General features: G+C 41.9%; 1 protein-coding gene across 8 annotated transcripts in view; it reads left to right on the top strand.

Moving 5' to 3' along the window:
* Positions 1-277: 277 nt before the first annotated feature.
* peak1 (pseudopodium-enriched atypical kinase 1) overlaps positions 278-14796 on the top strand; it is a 123411-nt gene continuing 108892 nt past the window's right edge. For 4 of the 8 annotated variants that reach the window (XM_066701682.1, XM_066701677.1, XM_066701683.1 and 1 more), the window contains exon 1: positions 278-444. The gene's annotated coding sequence lies outside the window, so the exon portion shown is untranslated. Of the gene's footprint in view, positions 683-728; positions 1109-14796 lie in introns of those variants that run through there. The other 4 variants (XM_066701684.1, XM_066701680.1, XM_066701678.1 and 1 more) reach the window with 2 other exon arrangements.

Raw genomic sequence — 14796 nt, 5'->3', positions numbered from 1 at the left:
CAATAATAATAATGTATACATTATACAATAAATCAGGTTCTTTAGATTAATAACAAAAGTCCTGTCCTATGTTAAAAAAAAATGTGCTTTAGGGAAGTCAACTGTTATAGTTCTATGAGCTTATGGTGACTGAAGTAGTAGTATTAACCCATGTGTAATCTTATTGTAACTTTAAGACGACAGATCATTGAAGTGTGGAGCGCGTTCCCCCGCCGCGCGCCCCCCGCCCCGCGCGCCCCCGCCCTGCCCGGGCGCGCGCTCTGCCGGGGCTCGAGGACTGCGGCGGGGCTCGGCGGCGCGAGCGGGCGAGCGGGCGAGATTATTGCTTATTTTTGCTTTTTTAATATCAATATCTAATGACCGTTCACTGAGCGACAACCCCGGGGCTGCGGGATAACTGTTTTCGAAGAGATATAAAGCGTTGGAGGCAGAAGTAACGTCACGGTGAGATAAAAGTTTTAAAATGATCTTCCAACTGGAAATGCAAGTCTCCTGTCTTTTCGCACTGGGAAAGTTTCTGCCAGGACACAGCACCAGCTCGAGTACGCGCTGTCTGCATGCATCGTCTGTTTTCTGAGGCATGGCTGTGTTTTTCGCTTCCACGTTCAGATCCGATCTGCGCTGAAGCGATCGTGCCTTTTCAAACACAAACGGCGTGAAGCTGTTCATTGCTGGGACAGAAGTAAGTAACTCACTCACCACGACGCTGCTGAACTTACGAGCACAGCTTTGCCCCTCAGTCCTGCCATAGAGGAACCGCAGGCTGCGTTTTGTTGTAGCTGTTTACTTGTTTATCTCTGCAGTTTAGTGTGGACTTGTGTGGTGTCGAAGCTAAAACACCGTCATATCATTTCTGTGCAGGGTTATGACAAGAAAAAAAAAATACACGTTAGCTCCGAAGGAAAGAAGGCAGGATGAAATATTGGGAGGCGAGTCTGTTGTCAAACTCCCCAGCACAGCGTTGTTGTAATTGGAACTGTCTGGCGTGTTGTCAGCAGGATTGAACGGCATGCCATCTGAAACGCAGTTGTTCACAGAGTAATGAAACGACCCATGTGTTGCCGCTGTGATTGTATACAGGCACGTTTTGTGTGGAGAATAAACGCAGGTAAGTTGTTTTGTAAATAACTTGCACCGGTTTTGGAATCAGATCGTTTATTTTATGTATATGTGTACACCGTGTACTAGAATGTGTACTACATTCATTTAGTTAACTCCACAATTAAGCTAATATTATTAAATTTGGGTTTCCTAAATTATATACTTTAAATTATGTTTTAATGATGATGATGATGATTCACACTGACCTAACTTTAACAGGAGGAATAGTCTGGTTTCAAAATCTTTGGCAATCCCATGCATTAGTATTTAGCCTTGTCATTCCTATGTCAGCCACTGTTTTTGGATACCTTGATGCCTTTATGAAACCAGCAGTGCACAGCAGTAATACATTTACACATTTATGCAACTATATCTGCAGGTATATGTTTATTTTTATTGTAAAAACAAGCATATTATTATAATATTTCTAGACAGCATTACTGGGAACACACACATTTGTATTTGCAGCTATCATGTACTTAATGATGCCAAATACTCCCAAGACAAATGCCACATGCAAAACTGTAGCCTATAGATTTATAGATTTATAGATTCAGAGTCCAGATATGAATTGTAGAAGTTACTAGCCCAGGTAACTATCATGATTATGAAGATCAGGTCAGCTGGGCTTTGGCAATGCAGTCCTCACATTAAAAAGCCCCAGTGCATAGTAGTGAGTGAGGCATTAGCTGTCATTTGTATCTCATCACAAGCTGAGTTCTGTTGATTATTTGATTCTGCAGTGCCAACTAAAGCAAATCAAAGCAAACTGTAAAAAGTAGTGGTTACTTTGCTACTGTGTGTCACATACTATTTATTAATTTAGATAATGTCGGTCTTATTGCATATGTGTGATCTTTATTCTCACCCTGTTTCCTGAAGCAGTGAGTGTTAATCAGCAGTCTTCAAACTGTTGCCTAATTTTGGAAAAAAACACACATCTGCAACACTAGTGGGCGAGGTGTATGTATAAATATATGTAACAACTCTTTTTCTTGTGCTTATATTTGGAATTGATAGATATTCCCTCAGCTCTGTTAGCCTGTCTTCAGGAGTCCTGGAAAGAAGATCATGGTTGGAGATGACATTTTACAATTGGCTTTGATACATTAGTTTGTTGTTTTGTGATTCATGTGTTTTCCCATGGTCTTTAGTTTTAAGCTAAATTGGTCACTGGTGTTTAAAGCTAACTACTAAGGCAATGTCATCTGACACCATGACCTTTAAACTCTTGCATCTAAATCTTAGAACAGGTGGGATCTTAACGTTTTAGAGGGGTAGATTAAAGGGGGATTGGGTAAAGGCAAAATCAAGGGCAATGCAGTTTGTCTGTGTATAAATACATTGGATTATATTATTTGAAAACACATTGAAATTAAAAATGACCTGTCTGTACCTGTGTAAAACAACTATTTATCTGGTCCTACTCAGCAGCTTTTGTGTAACTTGAACAGAGTTGACCTTTGTTCATTGGAATACCAATTTGCCAATGAGATTGGGTTACCCTGGTTAACCAATCAAATAGATCATGCAAAATCTTCAAGAGTATATACTGGCATTTCTGATAATGTCATGGGAAACAGCGGTGCTAAATATAAAGGCCTTCAGATACTCGACACAAGAATAATGACGTATGATATTAAAACAAACATCAGGAAGAGAGTCATTTCAAATTGCACACATACTGTTTTGAGAAAATAGATATGTTTGTTCAATGTGTGAAAGTAATTAAAGATCAAATTAGATAGCCTAATTAAAGGGTGACTTATAAGTTGCTGGTAATTAGCTATAACCTTCTATATGGTAAAGTAATAATCAATTACTTACTGTACAATACAGACACTATATAGGAATGTTTATGAATGTTTAGCACTAACTGGTTAATTATGCCTCAACTAGGGGCTATAATCAGGCAGTTACACACTATCTGTCAGTCATGTTTTTAACAATGACATTCTGAGTCTGGTTTCTGTGACTCATTCTATACTTCCTAAAATCTTTGGCAGGAGGTCCTTTCACATTGAGCTCTGCTTTTGTTACCAATCAAGACCAAATTCCAATGTCATTTGTCAATCTATTTTCCCTACATTATTTTAAAGCTTTTTGATCATGTCACCAAACAAATCTTTGGGGAATAATGTAATTAGAATTTCTTTTTCAATTTCTGATATGCAGCCTTCTATATGTTTGCTGCCCTGTTCTCTCTCTTGTGTAAAACAATGCTACATATTCTGTTATCTGTCAAGTGTGTTTCTCTCAGAATGAAATTAAGTCATGTATTACATTTTGAATTTGGCTATTGGAATGCAATCTCATTCTCTTTTTTGCAAACTACGCAGTTTGGTGAACACTTCATATTTATTTGTACAATGCAGTTTAAATCCTATATTGTTCATTATAATTTCCTGTGTTTTAGAAGTGAGTGCTACCTTATGAAAACATGACAGTGTTAGGTTTAATAGTAATGTACAGAGGTAAAGCAGAGTGGTGCTTCATTAAAAAACATTAAGCTTTGAAAATAATGTTTTGGAAACAAGAAAGAAGGCACTTGGAGCATTAACAGGGCCAATGGGGGGTGATAGCCATACTAAACAGTTATAGGATGTGTGATCTCCCATATGTGGGGTCAATACCAAAACAATCAAGACCCTTAATGATTTTTTCTCTTCTATTATTATTTATTTCCTTGCAGATGCCCTTGTCCAGGGCAACTTACAAAATCGCAATACAAAAGTGCAATAATACAGAGCAATTCAAGGCATAATACATTTTACAAATGCACAATTTACACAAGTGTATATGAGATATACAGTAAACAATATACAGCCCGGGAAAAAATTGAGACCACTGCAAAATTATCAGTTTCTCTGGTTTTACTATTTATAGGTATGTATTTGGGTACAATGAACATTTTTGTTTTATTCTATAAACTACTGGCAACATTTCTCCCAAATTCCAAATAAAAATATTGTCATTTAAAGCATTTATTTGCAGAAAATGGCAATTGGTCAAAATAACAAAAAAGATGCAGTGTTGTCAGACCTCAAATAATGCAAAGAAAATAAGTTCATATTCATTTTTAAACAACACAATACTAATGTTTAAACTTAGGAGGAGTTCAGAAATCAATATTTGGTGGAATAACCCTGATTTTCAATCACAGATTTCATCTGTCTTGGAATGCTCTCCATCAGTCTTTCACATTGATGTTTGGTGACCTTATACCACTCCTGGCACAAAAATTCAAGCAGCTCGGCTTTGTTTGATGGCTTGTGACAATCCATCTTCCTCTTGATCACATTCCAGAGGCTTTCAATGGGGTTCAGGTCTGGAGATAGGGCTAGTCATGACAGGGTCTTGATCTGGTGGTCCTCCATCCAAACCTTGATTGACCTGGCTGTGTGGCATGGAGCATTGTCCTGCTGGAAAAAACAATCCTCAGAGTTGGGGAACATTGTCAGAGCAGAAGGAAGCAAGTTTTCTTCCAGGACAACCTTGTACGTGGTTTGATTCATGCGACCTTCACAAAGACAAATCTGCAAGATTCCAGCCTTGCTGCAGCACCCCCAGATCATCACCGATCCTCCACCAAATTTCACAGTGGGTGAGAGACACTGTGGCTTGTAGGCCTCTCCAGGTCTCTGTCTAGCCATTAGATGACCAGGTGTTGGGCAAAGCTGAAAATTGGACTCATCAGAGAAGATGACTTTACTCCAGTCCTCAACGGTCCAATCCTTATGGTCTTTTGCAAACCTCAGCCTGGCTCTTATTTGCTTCACATTGATGAAGGACTTTTTTCTAGCTTTGCACGACTTCAGCCCTGCCTCTAGGAGCATGTTTTGAACCATCCTCGCTGTACACTTCACCCCAGCTGCTGTTTGCCATTCCTTTTGTAGGTCACTTGATGTCATCCTACGGTTGTTGAGTGACATCTGAATGAGTTGGCGGTCACCCCTGTCAGTAGAGAGTCGTTTTTTTGCTCTCTACCGGTCTGTAGCTTTGTTGTCCCCAATGTCTGCTGCTTGACCTTGTTTTTATGAACCGCCGTCTTTGAAACTTTAAGGATGGATGCAACCCGATGCTCACTCTGTCCCTCTGCCAGTAAAGCCAGAATTGAACCCTTCTTTTCCTCACTCAAAACTTTCCTTTTCAACTCTCTTGGCATGGTCAATAGTTATTTTTTGATTCCAATTATGTATGAGGCACTGTTTTTGCCACCCAGCTGATCCTATTGCAAGAGGATAGTGATGAACACAGCAGTGGTTTTTATACTTTTCCTCGTTAAATAAGATTTGGTTCAGGTGATCACCTAATCAGTAGCTCATTCAGTAGAATGAGGTGTGCCTGTGTTGGAATTCTGGAATGGAATGGAATGGCTGCCATACATGTAGAGATGCTGATTGAAGGAAAAATTGCAGTGGTCTCTTAATTTTTTCCAGAGCTCTATAAGGTCTTCCATCCTAGAATGAAAAAGGTGATAAGTGCAGACAAGATGATAAGTCAAAGTTAAGAGCTAAGGGAAAGGGAGCGTAGGGGATATCAAAACAAACAATACAAGTGCAAGTAATGCAAAGGCAAGAGTATGACAAAACATTGTATAAGTGCAATCTTACAGGAGAATAAATAACTAAATTACAAGTAGAGTCTGAAAAGATGCGTCTTGAGTAATTGCCGGAAGGAGGCTTCAGTGGGAAGGTCGTTCCACCACTTAGGGGCCAGGCATGAGAAGGAGCGGCTCTGGAGGAAGGGAAGTGGAGAGGACGCAGGGTTAGTCTTCTGGAACTGGAAGACCGCAGTGGTCTGGAGGGGATGTATGGAGAGATGAGGGTCTGCAGGTAACTTGGTGCAGTCTGTTCGAGACAGTGGTAGGTGAGGGTCAGTGTCTGAATGCATGCCGGTATTGGCAGCCAATGGAGGGAGCGGAGCAGTGTAGTAGCGTGTGCAAATTGGGGCAGAGAGAATACCAGTAGAGCCGCAGAGTTCTGGATGAGCTGGAGAGGGAGGGTAGTAGTTGTAGGCAGGCCACCCAGGAGGGAGTTGCAGTAGTCCAGGCGGGAGAGGACCAGGGACATCGTGTGCATAAAAATGGTAAGAGAAACCATGGGATGCCATGAGGGGGCCCAGGGAGTGAGTGTAGAGAGAGTACAGGAGGGGGCCCAGGACGGAGCCCTGGAGTATGCCTGTGAGGAGAGGTTGGGGGGTGGATGAGGAACCTCGCCACGTCACTTGGTAGGTCCGGTTGCTGAGGTAGGAGGAGAACCAGGTGAGAGCAGTTCCAGAGATTCCAAGGTCAGCGAGGCAGGAGAGGAGGATGGAGTGATCGACAGTATCAAATGCTGCGGAGAGGTGAAAGAGGATGAGGACTGAGGAGAGGGAGGCCGCTCGAGCACAGCTGAGGGAGTCAGTGACTGCCAGGAGAGCCGTCTCAGTGGAGTGAGCTGTGTGGAAGCCGGATTGCAGAGGATCAAGAAGTGAGTGATGGAAAAGAAAGTCAGAGGGCTGACGGTGGACAGCACGCTCGAGAGTCTTTGAAAGGAAGGGGAGTAGGGAGACGGGGTGGTAGTTCTGAGGAGAGGTGGCGTCAAGGGTTGGTTTCTTGAGGAGTGGAATGACAGTAGTGAGGAGATGAAGAGGAGTAGATCAGGAGCAGTCACTTGGAGGAGGCGAGTGGGGAGAGGGTCCAGGGCACGTGTTGTGGGTTTGTGACCTAGGAGGAGAGGAAAGTTCAGAGTCCGAAATAGGTGAGAATGAAGAAAAGGAAGGTTGATTGGTAAGATGAGAGGACTGGGACAGGACAAACAGAGAGGATAGGGCAGCAGGGGTGGTTGAGTTCTCAGGGGAGATCCATATTGAAATGGGCTAGCTGAGATAATTTCAAATTAAATTATAAGTTATTATCATAACCCCCGTTCCCTGAAAAAGAAAGATAGCCATTACAGAATGGGAAGAGCCTTCTGACCAGCCAATCAGTGAAAACAAGTACCAAAGCTGCCCAGTAGGGGGAAGACCCACCCCCGACCAGGAAGGTCGTCTGTCTGTACAACCCCTGAAGGGTAATGGCTGTCTTTCTTTTTCAGGGAACCGGTGTTGTGATAATGATAATAATCGTTCCCTTTCAAATCGAAAGATAGCCATTACCGAATAGGAAGACTATACCAGAGCTGTTGTGAGTCCTGGCACCTGATTTAAGCCTCAATCCAATCATGGCAAGCGTAGCAGAGCCTCACAGTGCCTGAGGGCCAGCTGTTTGAAGTACTTGGGTGCCCAAGTTTAGGTGCAGATGGTCTGCCATGTTGACTGACACTGTTGACCGCACCAGGTCGCAGCATTACACAAGTCTTTAAGTGTGGCGCTGTGAAAGAGAGCCCACGATGTGGCCTGTCCTCTTGTTGCTTGCGCTGAGATGTGTTCAGGCATGAGAACGTTTGCAGTCTCATAGGTGAGCCGGATCGCGTCCGCCACCCAGTGTGCCAGTCATTGTTTTGAAACTGCCCTCCCTCTGGTGGTGGAACTTTAGCAGACAAACAGCTGGTCGGATTCATGGCTGTGCACAGTCCTCTGCTTAAATCACTTCAACGCCTGGACAGGGCAGAGTGTGTGTAGTCTGTGGTCCTCATCCGATGTATGTGGAGGTGGATGGAAAGACTCCAGGTCAATCGGTTGATTAATGTGGATTGGCGACATGACCTTAGGTAGGAAGGCTGGGTTCGTCCTCAGAGTAACTCTGTCATGGTTTCCTGAGAAGATCAGACAGGCTTTATCCACAGACAAGGTGTGAATTTCACTAATTCTCCTTGCAGATGTTATTGCTACAAGGAAGGCTGCCTTGAGAGAGAAAGCGGAGCTCTGTTGTGGAAATGGGCTCAAAGGGAGCACCGCTAAGGCCTTTCAGAACTAATTCCAAGTCCCAGGCTGGAATTGTGTCCTTTATTGGTGGTCTCAAACGTCTCGCACCCTTCAGAAATTGGGTTGCCAGGAAATGGGCTCCTGGGGAGACATTGTCAATCTTTTCATGGCATGATGAGATGGCAGCCAGATATACCTTCAATGTGGATGCAGATTTCCAATCTTCTAGCAGCTGTTGTAGGAAGCACAGGATGGTTGACATGGGGCATGACACTGGATCTACATGTCTGGCTAGACACCAGTTCTGAAAGGCTGACCACTTATAAGTATATTGGGCCCTGGTGGAGGGGGCCCTGGCCATCTGCAGCATTTCCACAACATTATCAGGTAGCCCCATAGACATTAGGCGGTGCCTTTCAGGGGCCAAACCCACAGCTGCAGCTGTGCTGGGTTGGGGTGCCACAGCAAGCCCTCTGCTTCACTCAGCAAGTCCTGTCGAAGCGGAAGCTGCCATGGATCCACGGTGATCATCTGTGCCAGTATCGCAAACCACAACTGTCTCGGCGATCAGGAGGACTTGGGCTCCATCCTGGCGAATCCTCTCCAGTGTCAGTGGAAGAAGTGGCAGTGATTAAAAGCGTCCAAGCCCAGCGCACCACCTCCTGTTTCCAGGTAGAACCACAGAGAGCAGTGGGTTGTCGCCTGTGTGGCAAAGAGGTCAACCCGAGCTGGTCCCCATCCTTTCCCAGATTTGTTCCACCACCTGAGGATTCACAGTCTCCACTCCGAGCTGTCTGGACCTCCTCTGGAGAGAATGTCCGTCTCTGTATTGGACACGCTGGGCAGGTGTATTGCCTGTATTGATCGGAGATTGTCCTGCGCCCACTGGGGGAGTCTGCACGCCTCACAGTGTAGTCTGGGGGAGTGTAGGCCCCCCTGGTGGTTGATGTAGGCCAGGTCTGTCCGAACCACGACATGTCTGACTGTCAGAACATGGCAAAAGTGGTGAAGCACCAGTCGCACTGCTTGCAGCTCCTGTACGTTGATGTGAGCGGACGACCAGAGCCCGCTCCACATCTCTGACTCCCATCCCTTTCCAGACAGCGCCCCCATCCTGTACCTGATGCGTCTGTGTTGATGGCTTCCTGTCTGTGTGGGTATCTGAGGGGGGAACCGAGGCACAGATTGTTTTGTATGTATGAATGACCTCTGCTGTATGTTCCTATGCCTGAAGCTTGGAGTCTGCGCACACCAGCCAGTTGTCCAGGTAATTCAGGAATCTTATCCCCTTTGTCCTGAGGGGGGCCAAGGCTGCATCCATGCACTTTGAGAATGTGCAGGGAGCCAGTGAGAGGCCGAATGGCAGCACACTGAACTCGTACGCCTGGCCTTGGAAGGCGAAGCGCATGTATTTACTGTGCGCTGGGAGGATGGGGACGTGGAAGTAACTGTCCCTGAGGTCCATTGACGTGAACCAGTCACCCGGCCTTACAGACTGGAGGATATGCTGTGGAGTCAACATGCGGAAGTTTCTTTTCTTCAGAAACATGTTGAGGCCCCTCAGGTCAAGAATGGGCCCGATGCCTCCGTCCTTCTTTGGCACCAGGAAGTAGCCTGAGTAGAACCCTGCTCGAGAGTCCTCTGTGGCCACTAATCATATCGCTCGTTTCTACTGCATCACAGAGATTTCCTGTGACAGAGCATTCCGTCCACTGTCTTACCAAACGTCTGTCCGGGGGTGATGGGAGCATCAAGAAGCACCGCCTTCTCCGTGTCATGGAGCTTGGCCTATGTTAGCCAGAGATGGTGTCGGGCTACTACCATGGCTGCGAGGGATCTACCAATCATATATGCAGATACATGCTCCAGCTCCTCCATATCTCCTGCAGCGTCGCTCCCTCAACCGACCCGCCAGATGTCCCATGTAGAGGACTATGGTCCTGCACTGCTTATTAGGACAAAATAGTTATTTGCCTAACACATTTTATATGCCCCGGATCTGTGAATTATTTCAATTAACCATTGTGATCATGCTTGATAACTTACAATGGGGGAATAAACCACATTAACAACATTAAATGAAAGATTAAGCTTTTTTTTTAACCTTCTTATATGGGAATTTGGTACAATTTCTAAGTAATATGTTTGTGTACATGTATATGAAAAACAATGCTTTTTGTTTACTTTTGAAATTTAATTTGACAGTGTATTTGAAGTGGAACTACATGTAATACCAATTCCTGTCTTAATATTACAACAAAAGGCACAAATAATTAGGCGGATGTGGATAACTAATATAATTAAACCAACCAACAAATAACATTAAAGTAAAACAACATGTCAAGAAGTTTGGCAGCAGTGTGGATTAGTGGTTAGCTCTGGACTCTGTGGAGGGTTGTGGGCTCAATCCCAGGTGGGGACACTGCGGTTGTACCCTTGAGCAAGGTACCTTACCTAGATCCAGTAAATGCCAAGCTGTATAAGTGGGTACAAATGTGATATCTTCTAACAATTGTAAATCACCCTGGATAAGGGTGTCTGCTAAGAAATCGGGTAATAATATCTGAATACATTCGAAAGCAGACTCATTTTCGACGAGTTTGGCAGCCCTAAGATATTTGTTTCTTTTTGGTCGGTTCCTGCAGTACTTTACAGATTAAGCTGATTGCTTGAAAGAGACAGGCCTTTTATCTGTTCACATATAGCATTGTCTTGATTCCTTTTCCTTAACATGAAAGTTTTGACTACATATTAAGTGCTTAATAATTCAGCTGGAAAGCCTTAGAGCTGCATACTTTTGTTGCTAGGCAATGTCTTCAGCTAAAAGAGAGCAGCATAAAAAAGATATGGTGGCTTTTCAGAGCAGACTCCATTCTACCATTTTGTTTAAATATATAAAGTAATTCAATGTTCAAGTCTGCTCACCCAAGGAATCTGTTAACTACATTGCAAATGTAATTTGCTGGTATTTAGACTACCATTTGCTACACAAATAAATAAATACAAATTGTAGAGCTAGGGGTCATTCAGGAGTAGCCTTGCTATCATTAAAGTCTTTTTATAATGAGCTGCCCTGCCTTTTGTGACCATTTGGCCACTTCATAGAAATGTGAAAAAACTGAGGTACAGGTTTCAGTGCAAGCTCCTCGGTGTTGAAGATAGACTTAATTGCATACTGGTCTTAATTGTGCTGAAAGCTATTTAAGAGACAAATGGGATTTATGAGTCAATGCAAGCACTGCATTCTGTTTTGTGGGTGTTTCTGTAAGCTTAAATTCTATTCAATTTATAGCCCTGATAGTGTTATAAATCACACTGTTCTTACACTGGTTAGACTCTGGACAGTCAAGTGTCATGCATCCTGATGTGCTTTATCTGTCCTTTTGTTTAAACTGGAGAGGACCTGAACTCACTCTAATCCATTGGTGTGTTTTGCAAACTCATTTATTACTACGTGTGTCTGCTACTGAACCGGTTATTTGCATCCTAGGATTTTGATAAAGCTAAAATATTTTATTGAACATATTCTTTGATGTGTTTTTGTGAGATGAGGGGAACAGAGAGACACACACTTGAATATATATCCTCTGGCACAGTGTGAGGTGGGTACATTTTGTGCCCATGCTCCCAGAGGCTTTCTACAAGGACTGCCAACAAGACATCCTCAGTGGTCCTGTGCCAGCAATCTTGTAACTTGTTTTAATATGATCTGCCCAATATGAAGATGGGATGAGGGTGACACCTACTAGAATATGATCTCATGCCATCCACATTCACATACTGAAAGGAAATCTGATCTGCTCGCCATGTTAGTCAACAGGTAACTTTTTGATACATGTCTGCTATTAGGAGAAAAATACACTTTAATAATAAAAAAGAACCTTAAAGGGAAGCAGAGTTTAACCAGGGTTTTCATTGTAGTCTTTCTTATAAAATCATGAGCTTGGTGAAAGACTGATGTTTCTGTAGCGGAGCAGTCACCACTGGAATGCCTTCTCTATTGTCATTGTGCTGCTAAGATAAGTCTCCTAATAATTTTTTTAGGAGATGCTATTCATTCAGTGTGAAATGAAGCCAGATACATTTAAGCCAAAAAACGATGTTCTTGCTGAACAGGAGGAAGATTCCACTTTTTTTTTTTTAAGAATTATATTTTACATTTCTTTAAAATAAAATAGGCATGTTGAAGCCAGTGGTGGCAAATGGAGCATTACTTTGTCGGTTTCCTTCCAGGCTAAGAGGCCTCAATTTTAACTTTGAGGAAGGGAGCATTTAGAGTTAATTCTTTCAGTTCAGAGTTTGACGTGGTTTAAGTGGGTCAGTGAAGCCATTGCCCCTGGTTGTGTGATATTTTTTTTTCTCATTTCCCAACAGGTTTATAAAGCTGCGAGTGGTCCAGGGAAATTTACTGGGGTCGCAAGTCATTTTTTTCCTAAATTCTTGGTTTACAAGACTCCTCGCCTGTCTCGTAAAACTCTAGCACTCCCTTGATAATGTCTTTGTTTAAAACCTGAAAGATGAGGGCTTGAGGATCATCAACTGGCTGGATGATCTTTGAGTGTAAATCCTTTACGGGTTTAACAATCCTCTGAGAGAAACTGACTAAAACGTTACCATCCTGTCTGTATTAATTACTTGTGAAGAGTAATGGCTCCTGTGCCGAAGACTAGCAAATGCATTGTTTCTGAAACCTATAAAGCAAAAGCATTCGTCCATCTCCGTAAACAACAAAGAGGTAGCCAAATATATTCATCACCTGAATAATGAATGATTCAGTAGTCCTTGATCTTCATTTTCTCCTGTGTTGAGGGATGTTGTAAGCCTGTCTGAACAAATTGTGCTAATATTGAGCTAACAGCTCAAATTAGAAGTAGGCCTATGCTTGATCGCATTCTGTGCATCATAGAATATAACACTCAGCATCTTTTTTATAGATTATTCTGATTCCTTAGTCAATTTATATGTTTTCCTTTTTAAAAATTAAATATGACTAATACACAAAGTTACTCTCAAACACAAACACATGGACCAGCTTGGATAGGCTCACTAAGAAATTCGAAATTTCTTGCCAGTAACTGATTGTAAAAGTTTACTCCATGATTCCCTCTTATGCACCTTCATAGGTTTACACAGATCCATTTTTTTTTTATCACGATTGTCCTTGGATTTAATAGATGCATTGACCTAGAGATAAAATACTTTGCCTGTCTTAGAATGTAGTATCTTGATTTGGAATACCATATTTTCCACAGCATAAGATTTTATTCAGCAATGATAATGAAAGGAACACTTTTTTCCTTTCTTCCCTTCCCTCTCCTCTCCGGACACTGCCTACATCCAACTGGTTTTCTTTCAAAAGTATTACATAGATGCATTAGCTGTTAAACACAGTGAATTAGAAAACACTATATGATTAGTTTTTATCCTCATGCACTTTCCCTTTTTTTACCTAACAAAACCTAGGCTATATTATCAGGCCTTGAAAAAATGCATAAATTAGAACTGTAGAATCTTGATGTGGAATGTTGTTTCCCTTTGAGATGAAAGATTTGAAATAATTGGAGTTCTACAGTAAAAAGTTGCAGCTGTGAAATGAATGTCAAGTTCCATTCCTCTTTTCCTGGAACGGCAGGTCTGTAAATATTGGTTTAATATCTGAGCTATGCCAGTGTGCTTTATTTGTGGTGTCTGAATGCGGGAAAGACAAAAAATAATTTAAAAGTTTAAAAAGCATGCAGGCCTTTTTATTTTGAATGCAGTTTGATTCTCCTGTAACGTCATTAAATGTAACATTTAATTCTGAAGAGGAAATAACTATTTTGTTATTTTAATAAGAGGGAATGGTCATCTGATCTAATTGTATGTTGTTTAGACTGAGAGAAAAAAATATAGTGCCCCTCACCCCCCCTGAGTCAATACTTGCATTAAGATATAAGGTTGAAAAAAATGTCAAAAAGTCCAAGGGGGTGTATACTTCCTATAGCCACTGTATAGGTCTGTATTTAAAACCTGAAGAAATCCATCACTTAAGTAGTTAATATGAGACTCCCATTGGACTCCCATCATTGCATAGCTTTTTCAATTAAAGTTTCATAAGCTGCAGTGTCTTAAGACACAACAGCAGGTGCGATTTCACGCTTGCTTTTTTTTTTTTTTTATAGTTAATTTCCATGGGCAGATGTGGGAAGTTAAACTAATAGTATGTATTGCTTTTCTGCTTCATCAGTAGAATTTGTACAAGAGCCTGAACCTCATAAAACGTGAAATTATTCAAACTGTTAGGCTATTCAACAGAAGTCTTATTTATGTCCTTGTCATTTATTGATCTGAATGTTAATGGTTGTCTTCAGAATTGTATATGTGAATTCAGAAGCTTTGTAAGCATAGTATTTAGTGTCTATTTGTACTGTAAAACCTGTTCTTCTTATGCTAGTAACTTTTTAAAGTAAAATATGGTCTCACATTTTTCAGTTTCACACTACATTTTTGTGTTCTTATTTTAAACTGTTCCAAATTATTCTTATCTCAATACCAGCCTAAACATGATACCGAATCTAGGTAGTTACGCACTTTTTAGTACCGTTAAATCAGGTAAGTACTACACAGTTAAGCCGCCTGGTGAGTAAACATTTCTCATCTGTTACAAACAATCTCCATTTGTAAAGAAGTTCTTAACAGTTGAACATTTGGATGTAAAATAAAATCCTTCTTCAGATCTTTCAGTTCATTCCTTCTGATGTTTCTTCAGAGTTATTTAAAATACTTTGATGTACAAATAAGTTGTTGGTAATGTTTGTGATCCTATGGTTTCTTTATAAAACATGTTGTATTTTCACCTTCGTATTTATC

Source organism: Amia ocellicauda, chromosome 4, assembly GCF_036373705.1.
Source record: "Amia ocellicauda isolate fAmiCal2 chromosome 4, fAmiCal2.hap1, whole genome shotgun sequence".
NCBI classification, from domain to species: domain Eukaryota; kingdom Metazoa; phylum Chordata; class Actinopteri; order Amiiformes; family Amiidae; genus Amia; species Amia ocellicauda.
This window is presented reverse-complemented; position numbering and strand designations above follow the sequence as displayed.